The sequence below is a fragment of the Ranitomeya variabilis genome, chromosome 2 (genome assembly GCF_051348905.1).
Source record: "Ranitomeya variabilis isolate aRanVar5 chromosome 2, aRanVar5.hap1, whole genome shotgun sequence".
Lineage (NCBI taxonomy): Eukaryota > Metazoa > Chordata > Amphibia > Anura > Dendrobatidae > Ranitomeya > Ranitomeya variabilis.
This window is the reverse complement of record NC_135233.1, coordinates 270,115,100-270,131,255: the sequence shown is the minus strand read 5'-3', so window position 1 is coordinate 270,131,255 and position 16,156 is coordinate 270,115,100.

Here is a 16,156-nt window from a genome sequence, read left to right as displayed (position 1 = left end):
TTCGGCAGTGAAAGAACCAGTGGCAAGCATGTTTTTTGGCAATTCTAATGAATCGAATTGCAGCACCTGTGGGTTTCATGACATAAAACTCAAAGTGGATCTTCTGCAGATCAACTCAGTTCATCTCTATTCCTAAACTTTTTTGCATCCTCTCAACAAATGCAGTCACAGTATATGCTCATGCAAATAGATTGTACTCTGATTTTGTCCTTCCTAATACTAATAGGTTCTGAGTTATGCTGATGTCGCAGGAAGTGCAGGTTGCAGAGAATTCAAGAGAGCCAATATTCCTTGGAAAACATTGACAAGCTCTAGGTAATTTCCGTGCTTACTGATTTGGTAACCAAATTTATGCAGTAGCTGTCTTTTAGACATTGTGAGTCTGACCAATGCCAAAACATGTGTTGTCAGCAACCAGACCAAGGCAAGTAGTTTGTGCACCATAACCAATGGACTAATAGACAATGAAATGTTAAAAATAAAGTCATTCAGTTTTAGATTCATTTTTAAAATTGATTTTCTTTTGTTTTTATGTAACTATACTAATAGCTGTTTTCAGCCAGCTAATGCTTGGCACGCTCATTGCTATCTAATTAACGCTGTGTGGTGGGGGGATCATCTGTGGTAATGTGGTGGGGGGGCGGGATTATGTGTGGTAATGTGGTGAGGGGGCGGAATTATGTGTGGTAATGTGGTGGGGGGTGGGATTATGTGTGGTAATGTGGTGGGGGTGGGATTATCTGTGGTAATGTGGTGGGGGGCGGGATTGTGTGTGGTGATGTGGTGGGGGGCGGGATTGTGTGTGGTAATGTGGTGGGGGGCGGGATTATGTGGTGATGTGGTGGGGGGCGGTATTAGGTGTGGTAATGTGGTTGGGGGCGGGATTATGTGTGGTGATGTGGTGGGGGGCGGGATTATGTGTGGAGATGTGGTGGGGGGCGGGATTATGTGTGGTGATGTGTGGGGGGTGGGGTTATGTGTGGTAATGTTGTGGGGGGCAGGATTATGTGTGGTAATGTGGTGGGGGGCCTGGATTATGTGTGGTGATGTGTTGGGGGGCGGGATTATGTGTGGTAATGTTGTGGGGGGCGGGATTATGTGTGGTAATGTGGTGGGGGGCAGGATTATGTGTGGTGATGTGGTGGGGGGCAGGATTATGTGTGGTAATGTGGTGGTGAGGCGGGATTATCTATGGCAATGTCGTGGGGGGCAGGATTATGTGTGGTAATGTGGTGGGGGGCGGGATTATGAGTGGTGATGTGTTGAGGGGCGGGATTATGTGTGGTGATGTGGTGGGGGGGCGGGACTATGTGTGGTAATGTGGTGGGGGGTGGGATTATGTGTGGTAATGTGGTGGGGGGGCGGGATTATGTGTGGTGATGTGTTGGGGGCGGGATTATGTGTGGTGATGTGGTGGGGGGCAGGATTATGTGTGATAATGTGGTGGGGAAGCAGGATTATGTGTGGTGATGTGGTGGGGGAGGGATTGTGTGTGGTTATGTGGTGCGGATTGTGTGTGGTAATGTGGTGGGGCGGGATTGTGTGTTGCGATGTGTTGTGGAGCGGGATTATGTGTTGCAATGTGTTGGGGGGCGGGATTATGTGTGGTGATTTATTATGTGTGGTGATGTGGTGGGCGGGCGGGATTATGTGTGGTGATGTGGTGGGGGGCGGGATTATGTGTGGAGATGTGGTGGGGGGCGGGATTATGTGTGGTGATGTGTGGGGGGTGGGGTTATGTGTGGTAATGTTGTGGGGGGCAGGATTATGTGTGGTAATGTGGTGGGGGGCCTGGATTATGTGTGGTGATGTGTTGGGGGGCGGGATTATGTGTGGTAATGTTGTGGGGGGCGGGATTATGTGTGGTAATGTGGTGGGGGGCAGGATTATGTGTGGTGATGTGGTGGGGGGCAGGATTATGTGTGGTAATGTGGTGGTGAGGCGGGATTATCTATGGCAATGTCGTGGGGGGCAGGATTATGTGTGGTAATGTGGTGGGGGGCGGGATTATGAGTGGTGATGTGTTGAGGGGCGGGATTATGTGTGGTGATGTGGTGGGGGGGCGGGACTATGTGTGGTAATGTGGTGGGGGGTGGGATTATGTGTGGTAATGTGGTGGGGGGGCGGGATTATGTGTGGTGATGTGTTGGGGGCGGGATTATGTGTGGTGATGTGGTGGGGGGCAGGATTATGTGTGATAATGTGGTGGGGAAGCAGGATTATGTGTGGTGATGTGGTGGGGGAGGGATTGTGTGTGGTTATGTGGTGCGGATTGTGTGTGGTAATGTGGTGGGGCGGGATTGTGTGTTGCGATGTGTTGTGGAGCGGGATTATGTGTTGCAATGTGTTGGGGGGCGGGATTATGTGTGGTGATTTATTATGTGTGGTGATGTGGTGGGCGGGCGGGATTATGTGTGGTGATGTGGTGGGGGGGCGGGATTGTGTGTGGTGATGTGGTGGGGGGGGATTATGTGTGGTAATGTGGTGGGGGCGGGATTATGTGTGGTAATATGGTGGGGGGGCGGGATTATGTGTAGTAATGTGGTGGGGGGGGATTATGTGTGGTAATGTGGAGGAGGGGCAGGATTATGTGTGGTAATGTGGTGGGGGGCGGGATTATGTGTGGTAATGTGGTGGGGGGTGGGATTATGTGTGGTAATGTGATGGGGGTGGGATTATGTGTGGTAATGTGGTGGGGGGCGGGATTATGTGTGTTAATGTGGTGGGGGGCGGGATTATGTGTGGTAATGTGGTGGGGGTGGGATTATCTGTGGTAATGTGGTGGGGGGGCGGGATTATGTTTTGATGTGTTGGGGGGCGGGATTATGTGGTGGGGGGCGGGATTGTGTGTGGTAATGTGGTGGGTGGTGGGTGGTGGGATTGTGTGTGGAAATGTGGTGGGGGCGGGATTGTGTGTGGTAATGAGGTGGGGGGCGGGATTATGTGTGGTGATGTGGTGGGGGCGGAGCTACTGTGCAGGGGGCAGGATTAGCGAGTAATCACGATGCCTCTTATATAGGTAGATTTTCTAGCCTTTTCCATAACACTATCTCTAAACCTAGGACTTAACTTAGCCCTAACTATAATCTTAATATTATTCATAACCTTAGTCCTATCCCTAATCCTTGTCCTATCTCTATCTTTATTTAGGTGATGAATAAAAATAAAAAAACCAAAAAGCAGCACAAAAATTGCAATAGAGTGCAAAAACCTTCCAGGCATATACCAAACCTTAACAATAGTTCCAAGAAAAAATTAAGGCAGCCCACCAATAGATAAATTACACGTGCAATTTAATGGCCCATGTGCGATGCTTCAGTCCCAACTGTGGACCTTTCTCAAGCAGCCTCTGCTCAAGTTTCTGCTTGAAAAAGGTCCACACTTGGGACCAAAACGTTGCACATGGGCCAATAACCTGCATGTGTAATTCATCTATTGGTGTGCTGCCTTCGTTTTTTTTTGTAACTTTATTTAGGGTTGGAAAAAGTATTTAAAAACGTGAAGTCTATTGTAACATTAGAGTTTTTTTCTTATTGCAGAAAACATTCTTTAAAAAATTTGGAGCAGATTCCTCAGCATGACTCTGTCGTCCCTTTCACAAAATTACAAGTGTGCGAAGATACAGGGAGCTGGGTGACAGCACAATGCAGATTTTGTCATCTCAGTGGCTGCCTATGCAGAACACAGCAGTAAAGTTTGTCGTCAAATGCTTCTCTCCATAAAAACTGTGAATGAGAGAGCAATGCTTAGTTAATTTTATTGAAAGCTTTGTTATCTTACTTGGTACCCATGCAGAATGCCTTTAACAAATTCATTTTGAGCTCCGCATAAGGATCTTTGGCATGGACCTAAATGTCAAAGCAGCCTTTCGCTGCTTTAATCATCATATTCTCTGACAGTGTCGAGCAACAAGCCCTGTGGCCTCAACTATGCCACACCATTGATTTTAGCTTTTTTTGTATCCCTGGTTTGCAGACAGAGTTTAAAGGGAACCTGTCACCATGAAAACGCAGTCCAGTCTGAAGGCGTCATGTTATAGAACAGGAGGAGATGAATAGATTGATTTATAGTTTTGTGAGGAATTATTCAGTATAACCTGTCTTTTAATCTTTTAACCTTCTGCCCTTTCTAGATTTTTTGGTCCAGTAGGCAGTCCTGTTGACAGTTGTCTCTACGTGTACAGTTATACAAAGAGAGCTGTCAGTCACTGAAAGGGCCACCCACTGGACCAAAAATCCTAGAAATAGAAGAATGATTAAAACACAGATAATGCTATTATTTTTCTCACTAGACTATATATCAATCAATTTAGCCTGCTCTATAATATGATGCTTGCAGACTGAATTGCATTTTACACCACAAACTGGCTACTTTTGGCCTCGTGAAAGATTTTCTTTAACCAAGCTCACCATTCACATTTCTTAAAAACTGGATCCTCTTAGCCGCAGTTAGTTTGGTACTGGCTAGTCTGAAATACTAAATCTAAGGAATCTCCATGTCCTTAACTCTAACCCCTATAAAGAAGTATGATATTTCTAAATCAGATTCCTAGATAGTCGTTCGTTGAATAGTCACCAACTGGAGACAGGAACTAGACAAAGATAAAGCAAAGGACAAGACAGGTGTGCAATCCAATAATAAACCCGAGGTTAGTGTCAAAATCAAGAGTCAGGAACAGAACAATAGGTCAGGCACAAGAAACAAGACAATGGATGTACCTGCAGGCAGTGAAGACAATTTCAAAGTTCCATTAAATAAGTCACATAACTGGCATAAAAATAAAAGTTGTATTTTGCTGTTAATAATAATATTTTTTATTTCTTTAGCGCCAAAATATTCTGCAGCACTTTACAATTCAGAGGGTAAGTATACAAAAAAGGATAAGACATTACTGACTTATACATATCTCAATGCATACCAAGAGGAGTGTGGATCATGCTCGCAAGATTAGAATCTATGAGGAAATAATAGGACACAAAAGGTAAAACTAACTGTCTAGTTTGATCCAACCATCAGTATAATAAATAGGGGCAGGCTCTTTTTTCAGGCAGGTTTACAAATGAATTACAAATGAATTATCTCGATCCACGAATCCACACGTCTGTGTTCTCGGTTTTAACTTCACATGCTGCCGGGGCTGGTTTCTGGCCTCATATAATCCCATTAACAGATCGGGCTTATATCTAACAAGGCATAATAGTAAAGAAGAAAAAATGGCACTCACCCAGCATTGCTGAATAAATATTCTTTACTCCATTAGAAAAGGAAACAACACGGCAGGCAAGGAGTGTGCAAGGAGATGGTCCAGGATGATGGCCGTTTCACAATGTCAGGGCACTTCTACGTGTCTACTGGTGTTGTTGCGTGTATGGGAAAAGAAAAATGTGATAATATAATTAGAGATGGTGCAAAATAACCTCCACTTTGATTATTTATATCTAACGAGGAACTGGTAGCAGTAAACCTGCCTGAAGAAGAAGCCCCTGTGCTCTGAAAGCTTGCAAATATATATTTTCTGGTTATCCAATAAAAGTAGAACTCTGAGAATACTTTTTGTCATTTTTTGGTTTTAAAGTATTTACATCGATTTTTCTGGCTAAAATGGCACCACGATATAACACATTTTTGGGTCCATAAAAGGTTGTTGGATCCCACTCTGTATGCTGGGATCTCATATATTGAAAATTTGGACTCATCTCTGGCTATTGTTTGGCAGGCACAAACTATCAGACTTGAGAGAGGTACTCTTTAAGGAGTTGCTGGTGGACCAGTAGATAGTTCTGGACTTTACATTTGCTGTGCTTTGCATAATGCAAATAAGAATTAAACCTTACTACAGTAACTGCCATGAGTAATGTTCCACTCTTCCTGGAGAAGAATTATCTTCAACCTGTGATCATCTACTTTTGATCCTTGTAAACATGTTTATTGATGCAATCCTATGATTGATATGTCTGAGTCTTCACAATATCATTTTCAGTTCTGCACTTATTTGAACTGTCTGTACCTGCTTGCCAGTATTTCTGTGCCATCCCCCATGTGTGCATCGTTATACACTCATTAACACATGTATCCAAAGTAGTAGCATCTGACAGTAGCTCCACCACATGATGACCCTTTTAGCCTTATCTTTTAAGTTTCTTGGACAGAGACCAGTGATGAAAGACTGGTATTGCACTCAGATATTTGGAATAGTCCTGCAAACATCAGGATTCTTGGCAAAATATTTTAAACATGTTAAATGTGAAGAAAAATGCTCACAGGAACATTCTGACATTCTAAGCACTTAATTGACTTTCCGTTTCTTCCAGCCATAGATCAATTTAATGGAACACTGGAAATTTTATTCATACTGTAAGATTTGTTAAGATAGAAGCTCCTGAGCTGTGAAAAGAATCATTAGACAACAGAAAACTGATGGCATTTATTTTATGTACGCACAGTTTGTCCTCTGTCTTTGCTTCTATGCCAATTGACAACAGACATAAAAAGTTCTCACTGAGCCCAAGGTCAGGGATAGGATGACAATACAGGAATCTAATTATGGTTTAATGTACTGAGCAATTTCAGAGTGCTACAGTTGGCAGGCAGACACCTATTGCCATAGGAGCTCTGCCAGGACTAGGACATTGTCTGGATGATAAAATGCTGCAGTGATGGGTGTGGTTGGTGTGAAAGGGCATTATTACCATACTTAACATACCCACTGTATGCTGCTCTTGTATGCGAGAGTCATAATAAATAGCTCTCTAGTAGCATCTCACAAAATGTACAATAATATATTGCAAGCAACATACTTTCTAATTTGTTCTCCGATACAATAAAACAAAAGGAAGATAATTCAGTAAATACTCTAATGTAATGATATACACTCTGTGCGTTAATAGATTTTTTTTATTTTATTGCAGATGGTAAAATAAATATTGAACACATTACCAATTTTCTAAGTTTTTCTAAAGGTGATTTTGACATGAAATTCTCACCAGATGTCAGTAACAGCCTATCCAATCCAGAGGTGCAAAAAGCCATGGAAAGTCATGACACCAGAAGAAATCTATCAGAAATTAGAAAGCAATCCTGCCACTCAGTGAAATATAATATCACCTGCTTCAACTGATGGCCTATAAAAAGTGTCTCATTACCAAGGTGCAACACAAAAAACATCTCGTGACAGGTAAAACCATTGAGCTGTATCAAGACTTTGGCAACCTTATTGTTTCAAAACATAATGATGGCATTGGTCACAGAATTTCTAAACTACTGACAGTTCCAGTTAACACTGTCAGGGCCATAATCTGGAAGTGGAAACAACATAATTTCACCATAAACCGGCCACAACCAGATGGTCAAACCACATAAAATAGTTAATAAACAATATTTCTCTGTCTACTTTCCTTTAGCTAATTTTTATAATTTGTGAAACTGAAGAAATGCTCTCTAAACTTGCCCTTTGAGTGAATATTACATGAAGTATTTAAGGAAGGGAGAGAAAATGGTGGTTGGGTTCAGCGTTGCCACAGGAAATGAGATATGCCCCACTGGGGTAATAGTATAAAAACTTTTTTGTTGTTACACGTTTTGAAGCCGGTCTAGCCCCTTTATGAGGCAGGTGCCATTTTCTCTCCCTTCCTTGGATCTCTATCTGGACATTCATGGGGTCCAGTAGGTGGAGCAGCAGCCATTTGGATGGCCCCCATTAATGCTTAGTGTTGTGCCTGCTATCACACAAACGGCTCAGGTGAGAACCTCCAACACTGAGATTGTGTGTTTTTCACCATTATGATCTGCGCAAGGTGCACTTTCCTTTTTCCTATTTCTTTTATGATGTATTTAATTATTTTCTTTTGATGGCTTGTTCTTAGAAAATAAAAGAATACAATTAATTACACTGGTCAACAGCATTTTTGGTGCCAAAGATATTTCATCGAATTTAGGGTATTTTTGGGGTGCTGATTCTGAATATGTCATCAGTTTTGCCAGATTGGCTCAAGTTTTTGACATTTTTGGTATCTTATTTATAGCACTTGTTGGTAAATGCGACGCATCATCTCATTAATTTCTTTGGATTAGTACTTGAACTGAGCAGTTCTCAATATAGTTTTGTGTTAATTAGTGTTCTAAAAGTTTGTTCATAGCTTGATTTTTGCACTAACTTTATGTTGTTGTCTGTTTTCCAGTGAAAAGAATGAACTCATCAAGAAGAAGTTGTCTTAACGATCCAGACTCATTCTGTTACATTTGTGGTGAATACACACTGCCAAAACATAGAAGAAACATAACAGACTTCGTAAAAAAAAGTGTATTTTGCCTATTTTGGGGTTATGCTTGGGGACCAAGACAAGTTTTGGGCACCACACATAGTGTGCAAAGCATGTATCGAATTATTACGAAAATGGAGCAAAGGACAAAGAAAAAGCTTCAAATTTGGTGTTCCAATGGTGTGGAGAGAGCCAAAAAATCATCATGATGACTGTTATTTATGGTAAACACAGGTACAGGCACATCTTCACAATGAGGGACAGGCCTTCTTGCAGATTCCATGTTACTCCCATTTTCGTTTCTTATGCTTATTGAATCCTTGCACTTGCACTGCACAGAAATAACAGTCATCATGATGATTTTTTGGCTCTCTCCACACCATTGGAACACCAAATTTGAAGCTTTTTCTTTGTCCTTTGCTCCATTTTCGTAATAATTCGATACATGCTTTGCACACTATGTGTGGTGCCCAAAACTTGTCTTGGTCCCTCCCCAAGCATAACCCCAAAATAGGCAAAATACACTTTTTTTACGAAGTCTGTTACGTTTCTTCTATGTTTTGGCAGTGTGTATTCACCACAAATGTAACAGAATGAGTCTGGATCGTTAAGACAACTTCTTCTTGATGAGTTCATGCTTTTCACTGGAAAACAGACAACAACATAAAGGTAGTGCAAAAATCAAGCTATGAACAAACTTTTAGAACACTAATTAACACAAAACTATATTGAGAACTGCTCAGTTCAAGTACTAATCCAAAGAAATTAATGAGATGATGCGTCGCATTTACCAACAAGTGCTATAAATAAGATACCAAAAATGTCAAAAACTTGAGCCAATCTGGCAAAACTGATAGCATATTCAGAATCAGCACCCCAAAAATACCCCAAATTCATTAAAATATTTTGGACACCAGAAAAAATTTTTTTTTTTGTTGACCTGTGTTATTGAAAGAAAAATTACTGCACTGTCTTATTTTTGAATGGTACTGTGAGTTGGAAATATCATTATTCACATGAAGCAGTCCCCATAGCATATTTATTTATATTACTGCTGTATGTAACATGAGCATCATTTTTCAAACTTCCTTTTATTTTGATTGGATGTTACAGTAGAAGGGTTCAAATTAAGCATGTATTACAAAACCACTAGAAGAGATACAATTTTAAAAGTTGAAGCCCTCAAATTAATCTAATCCACAGTCATAAAGTGTATTAACCCTAGAATGCATACCCATAGAAATCTACACATTCACGCACATGGGGCCTTTTAGGCCTGTTTACAATTATCATGGAATAACTCAAATAAAAATACTTTTCAAAGTTTATTGCAAAGTAAGTATGCATTCCCACTAGCGCAGGGGTCCGCCAGGACGGGATTCCATAATGGATCTGACCTCCTGGTGACCCCAGCTAAGGCTGGCGGACGCATACCTGGGGCCTCGCAGGCCTGCCAGGTTACTTGTTTTCTATTTTCTGTAAAATTACTTTAGTTAGAATTTTGAAACTCTAGGTATTCCTCAGGTATATAGTTGTTAGTAATTTCCAGTTGTTCATATATTTTTATGTTATAGGCATATCGGTATAACAACCTTTTTTTGGGTCTACCCCATATTCACACACCTGGGGCCTTTTAGGCCTGTGTGCAAATAACACGGAATAACTCAAATAAAAATACTTTTCAAAATTTATTTTACAATTGCAAGGTAAGGATGCATTCCAACTAGCGCTGGGGTCCGCCATTCCGGCAGCCTTAGCTGGAGTTACCAGGAGGTCAGATCCATTATGGATCCCCTTCTGGCGAACCCCAGCGCTACTGGGAACACAGCCTAAGATGTGTATATTTCAAAACATAATTATGTGCATAAAACAACAAAAAAGTAAGTAATCGGGCACGCCAAATATAGGCATTCTATATGCAATTTTTTTATGAAAACATTTTTTGGTTGTAGCAAACTTGGTGCAGGAATATTTATTTGTAACTTTACATATTCCCCCGACAATTCTCGCATATTATTTTTTCGGCTGAATGTTCCTTGCATACATTTTGTCCGCAAGTAGAACAGAAACGCTCCGATTTTTCCTTCTTTGCTGGACAAATATAGCAGCGCTTTCTTTTTTTTTCTCTTTGCTCTGGATGTTCCAGAAAGCGTATTCCACATCGGATCATTGCCTCCGTAATTTGCCTTGATAAGCATATCATGCTGCTTCTCTTCATCATAGTAGGCATTAAAATTTCATAACAAAGTTCTGTCAAAAATAGACGTCTCTTGTCTTTCCTGTTGGCATGGAATTCTGGATTAGTTTGACAATAAACAATGTAGCTATTGAGGGCTGACACATCAAGGATATTGGAAAAAAGGGCAACAGGCCAACGTTTAGTCTGCCTTTTGCACGAATACTCTCCAATCATTTCGTCCATCTTGTCGACACCTCCTTTTGTCTTATTATAATGCAGTATGATTTCAGGTTTTTTTTCCTGTCATTGGTGTCAATACTTCCATCATGATGCATTGTACTCAGTAATATCACGGATTTTTCTTTCTTGGCTTTATAAGACACCATTGTTGCTTGATTGCAGAAACCGAATACACTCTCGTAGATTGTTCGCTGTGCATTGTGCTTCATGATTGGAGGAATTTTGCGGCGGTTTGGCCTCATAGTACCAACAAGTGTAAGTTGCTTTTGAAGCAAAAAGTTGGCCATTTCAAAATTGGTAAAGTAATTATCCATTGTAATATTTTTATTCTTTTTTTTTTCTTATTTTTCTTATTCGTATTATTTTTATACAACAGCAACAATACAGACAAAAAGACTGAGTATCACATGTAAACCTAGTACAGGCCTAAAAGGCCCCAGGTGCGTGAATATGGGGTAGTCCCAAAAAAAGGTTGTTATACCGAGATGTCTGTAACATAAAAATATATGAATAACTGGAAATTACTAACAACTATATACATGAGGATTACCTAGATTTTCAAAATTCTAACTAAAGTACTTTTACAGAAAATAGAAAACAAGTAACTTGGCAGGCCTGCGAGGCCCCAGGTATGCGTTCTAGGGTTAAAACAGTGGTCTAATACCTAAAATGTCCTTTAGAATTATCTAGTTTTACACCTGGAGCGCTTTTGTAATTTGCTTTATTATAAAATACCCTCCTCTTCTCTATATAGCTGTTTCTAAATGTGTTTATTTCTTTTACTTCCTGTGACATTTTGTTTGAGAGGAGTACCAAGCGAGGCATCAAAAGAAGGCACTTTGCTTATGTCTTTGCCATCATAGCATCTTACTTTAAAACAAGACGTCATAAGGGGGTGGTGATAGAAGCAGGGCAAGTGACAGCAGCATTGACCCACAGCTTGAATCACCACCCTCAAACAAATCATCATCAGGTGTCAGTGCTGGAATCACATACCCTGCTTCTATCACCAACTCCTGATGACAATACATTTCAACATGGTGATAGAAGTAGTAGGGCCTCACTGTTTACACTTATCCTCTTTATATTAATGTCCCCAGATCATTTTTCTTGTCACATTAAGAACCTGCAGATAGCAAAAACAGAAGCTAATTTTTAGCATCTTGTTAACTTTTCCCACAGCTTCATTCTGTTCCATGGATTCAGGACATCTTCACAGAACTGCAATGGAAGACGCTGTAGTAAGTGACTTCAGCTCCACCCCCAGATGACATACTTTTCCAGAAGGGCTGATAGACACTGAAGTGAGTGAATCCTCTGAAACGAAATGTCACAGAAAGTGAAGTAAAAAAGCATATTTACAGGTTCACTGGATAGGGAGAAGATATTTGGTATTAATGCAAATGACAAAAGTTTAAATGACAAGAATATAAAAATACTGTACATATTTCTAATGGACATTATAAGCATTGGACAACCTCTTTATAGTGAAATGGAATAAAAAAATTACAAATTTCATTTTTTTTACCCTAAAATATTTGTTTAGTCACAAATTTTCACTTTCATAGCAGTTAATAAGAGAAAGTGGACATGAAAATTAATTATGCAATCTCTTTCAAACCTGGCAGTGTCCCACGTCTGGCCAAATTCTGCTGTTTAACCACGAGGCAGGGCTCAGAAGGGAAGAAGCGCTATCTGGTATTTGGAGTATAAATTTTGACTGGAATAGAGTCCCTGGCATCGTAGTGTGTTACTGATGGTAGCCTTTGTTACTGTGGTCCCAGCTCTATGCAGGTCATTCACTAGGTCCCCCCGTGTGGTTCTGGAATTTTTGCTCACCCTTCTTGTGATCATTTTGACCCCACGGGATGAGATCTTGCATGGAGCCCCAGATCGAGGGAGATTATCAGTGATGTCTTCCATTTTCTTATTATTGCTCCCACAGTTGATTTCACCAAGCTGCTTGCCTATTGCAGATTCAGTCTTCCCAGCCTGGTGCAGAGCTACAATTTTGTTTCTGGTGTCCTTCAACAACTCTTTGGTCTTCACCGTAGTGGAGTTTGGAGTGTGACTGTTTGAGGTTGTGGACAGGTGTCTTTTATCCTGATAACAAGTTCAAACAGGTGCCATTACGTGTCCCCCTGCTTAAGCCAGTACATGTCTGAGCCCATCTGAAGTTTGCTAGAGAGCATTTGGATTATCCAGAAGAGTATTGGAAGAGTATCATATGGTCTGATGAAACCAAAGTAGAGCTGTTTGGTAGAAACAAAACTCGTCATGTTTGGAGGAGACAGAATGCTAAGTTGCATCCAAAGAACACCATACCTACTGTGAAGCATGGGGGTGGCAACATATACTTTGGGGCTGTTTCTCTGCAAAGGAACCAGGACAACTGATCGTTGTACATGAAAGAATGAATGGGGCCATGTATCATGAGATTTTGAGTGCAAACCTCCTTCCATCAGCAAGGGCATTGAAGATGAAACGTGGATGGGTCTTTCAGCATGACAATAATCCCAAGCACACTGCCAGGGCAATGAAGGAGTGGCTTCGTAAGAAGCATATGAAGGTCCTGGAGTGGCCTAGCCAGTCTCCAGATCTCAACCTCATAAAAAACCTTTGTAGGGAGTTGGAAGTCTGTGTTGCCCAGCTGCAGGTCAAAAAATATCTCTGCTCTAGAGAAGATCTGCATGGAGGAATGGGCCAACATACCACCAACAGTGTTGGCCAACCTTGTGAAGACTTACAGAAAACGTTTCACTACTGTCATTGCCAACAAAGGTTATATAACAAAATATTGAGATGAACTTTTGTTAATGACCAAATACTTATTTTCCACCATAATTAGCAAAATAAATATTGCCAAATCAGACAAGGTGATTTTTTTGGATTTGTTTTCTCATTTTGACTCTCATAGTTGTGGTCTACCCATGATGTCAATTACAGGCCTGTCCCATCTTTTCAAGTGGGAGAACTTGCACAATTGGTCGCTGACTAAATACTTTTTTCCCCACTGTATATCTAGTATATAATAGTATATATATCCCCCATCCTGGTGTATATCCCCCAGGTCTGTTGCTGTTCTTTAAAGTATAGAAGGAATAAACCATTATACTCACCAGTAGCATACATAGAAGTCATGGGGCTCCATAGCAGAAGTATAATGCACTTGCTATAGTCCTCCATATAGTATAATGCACAACCCATAATTATTCCTATAGTATAATGCACCCCACATAGTCATCCATATAGTGTAATGCATCCCACAATCCTCCATATAGTATAATGAATCCAATAGTCCTCCATATAATATACTGCACAGCCCATAGTCCTCCATATAGTATAATGGACAGTCCATAGTTCACCATATAGTATAATGCACAGCCCACAGTCTTCCGTAAAGTATAATGAATCTCATATTCATCAAAAAAGTATAATGCACAGCCCATAGTTATCCATAAAGTATATTGCAGTCCTCATACTTATCTTTATGGTATAATGCACAGCCCATAGTTCTCCATAAAGTACATTGCAGTCCTCATAGTCATCCATATAGTATAACGAACAGCCCATAGTCATCCATATAGTGTAATGCACAGTCCATAGTTCTCTATAAAATATAATGCACAGCACACAGTCCTCCATAAAGTATAATACCTCATAGTCATTCATAAATTATAATGCACCATATAGTCATCCATAAAGTATAATGCACAGCCTAATGTCATCCATATTGTATAATACACAGCCTATAGTTCTCCATATAGTATAATGCACAGGCCATAATCCTCCATATAGTACAGTATTATGCACCTCATAGTTATCCATAAACTATAATGCACCTCATAGTCATGCAAATAGTATAATGCACAGCCCAGTGTCATCCATAATGTATATTGTACTCATCATAGTCAGAAATATATTATAATGCATATCCAACATTTCTCCATATAGTATAATGCACGGCCCATAATCCTCCATAAAGTACAGTATAATGCACCTCATAGTCATCCATAAATTAATTGCACAGCCCATAGTCACCCATAAAATATAATGCACAGCCCATAGTCACCCATAAAGTAAAATGCACAGCCAATAGTCATCCATAAAGTATAATGCACAGCCTACAGTCATCCATGTAGCATAATGCATAGCCCACATTGTCATCCATACAGCATAATGCACAGTACATAGTCATCCATGTAGTATAATGCATAGCCCATCGTCATACATATAGTATAATGCACCGATTTTAGCTTACACGTAGTATAATGCACAGCCAATAGTCATCCATGTAGTAATATAACAGCTGATTAAAAAAAAGAAAATACTCACCTTCCCTCCACTTCCCCATCACGTGGTGTCCTCTTTTGAAGTTGGACGCTGACTTCAGCATGTGATGGGAGTGCATGACGTCACTGCCATGCGCCCCCAGACATTTGCACGCCAACGTCAGCTGCTGGCCTCTGATTGGCCGTCAGTGTGTACTGCCGTGCACAGACCTGATGGGTCTGTGCGGTGCAATACACTTCAGTTGGATGTACATCCAGCACACCTCTGCACAAGGGGTATAAAAATTATGATATGGTAAAAATACTCAAAATAAAATATACAAATTGTAAACACAAAATAACACAATCATAAATTATATGCACAAATATACACAAAGTAGAATATGTTGTGTACTATTTATATATTGTGTTCATACTTTCTAGATACAATGTTATTACTAGAACAGCTGGTTCACAACAAACAAAACTCATGGATATTTCTCAGTACAGAAGACATGGGAAACTTCTACATCACATAACTAACACCAATGCAACAGTATCCAAATTATTGCTCCCTCTAGTGTGATATATGTTATTCTATTTGTGACATTGTGTATTATCGCTGCTACTGAGAATATGAGATATTGTAAGGTGTAACAGGATAAGCAATGTTATCACTGGGGAACATATCCTTGGCAGAATCTGCTACTTTTGCAGGAGAATGAAACTGAACTAGTTTCTTGTTCATTGTTAAAGTTCCCACCAGAGGATATTGATGTAGAACTGGAAAACTCCTGCAATCTGAAAATCTCAAACAGGAAAACAGGAACCTTTAGTGGTTCCCTGCAAGTCTTACCTAAGAAATGCATCTATCCACTCCTCAGATAAATATATATAGATAGTGACCCTGAACTAGGGGTGCACCTGAACAGTAAAGTTTGGGTTCTATACCGAACATCTACTGTTCGGGCACGTACACTGAACATGGACTTCTCCAAGAAGTCCTTGTTACCGTTTGGGTTTGGCAGCCCGAAGATCAGATGTTTCCCATGCTGTCATCTGCATGACAGTGCAAGAAACTCTGGCGGCTCTGATCGGCGGTAAGATTATTACCATCAGCCAGAGAGATGTAGTTCCTACAGCAGCTGTGATCGACGGTAAAAAGTTTACCACTGGTCACAGAGGCATTGGCTGATGGGAGTACTACT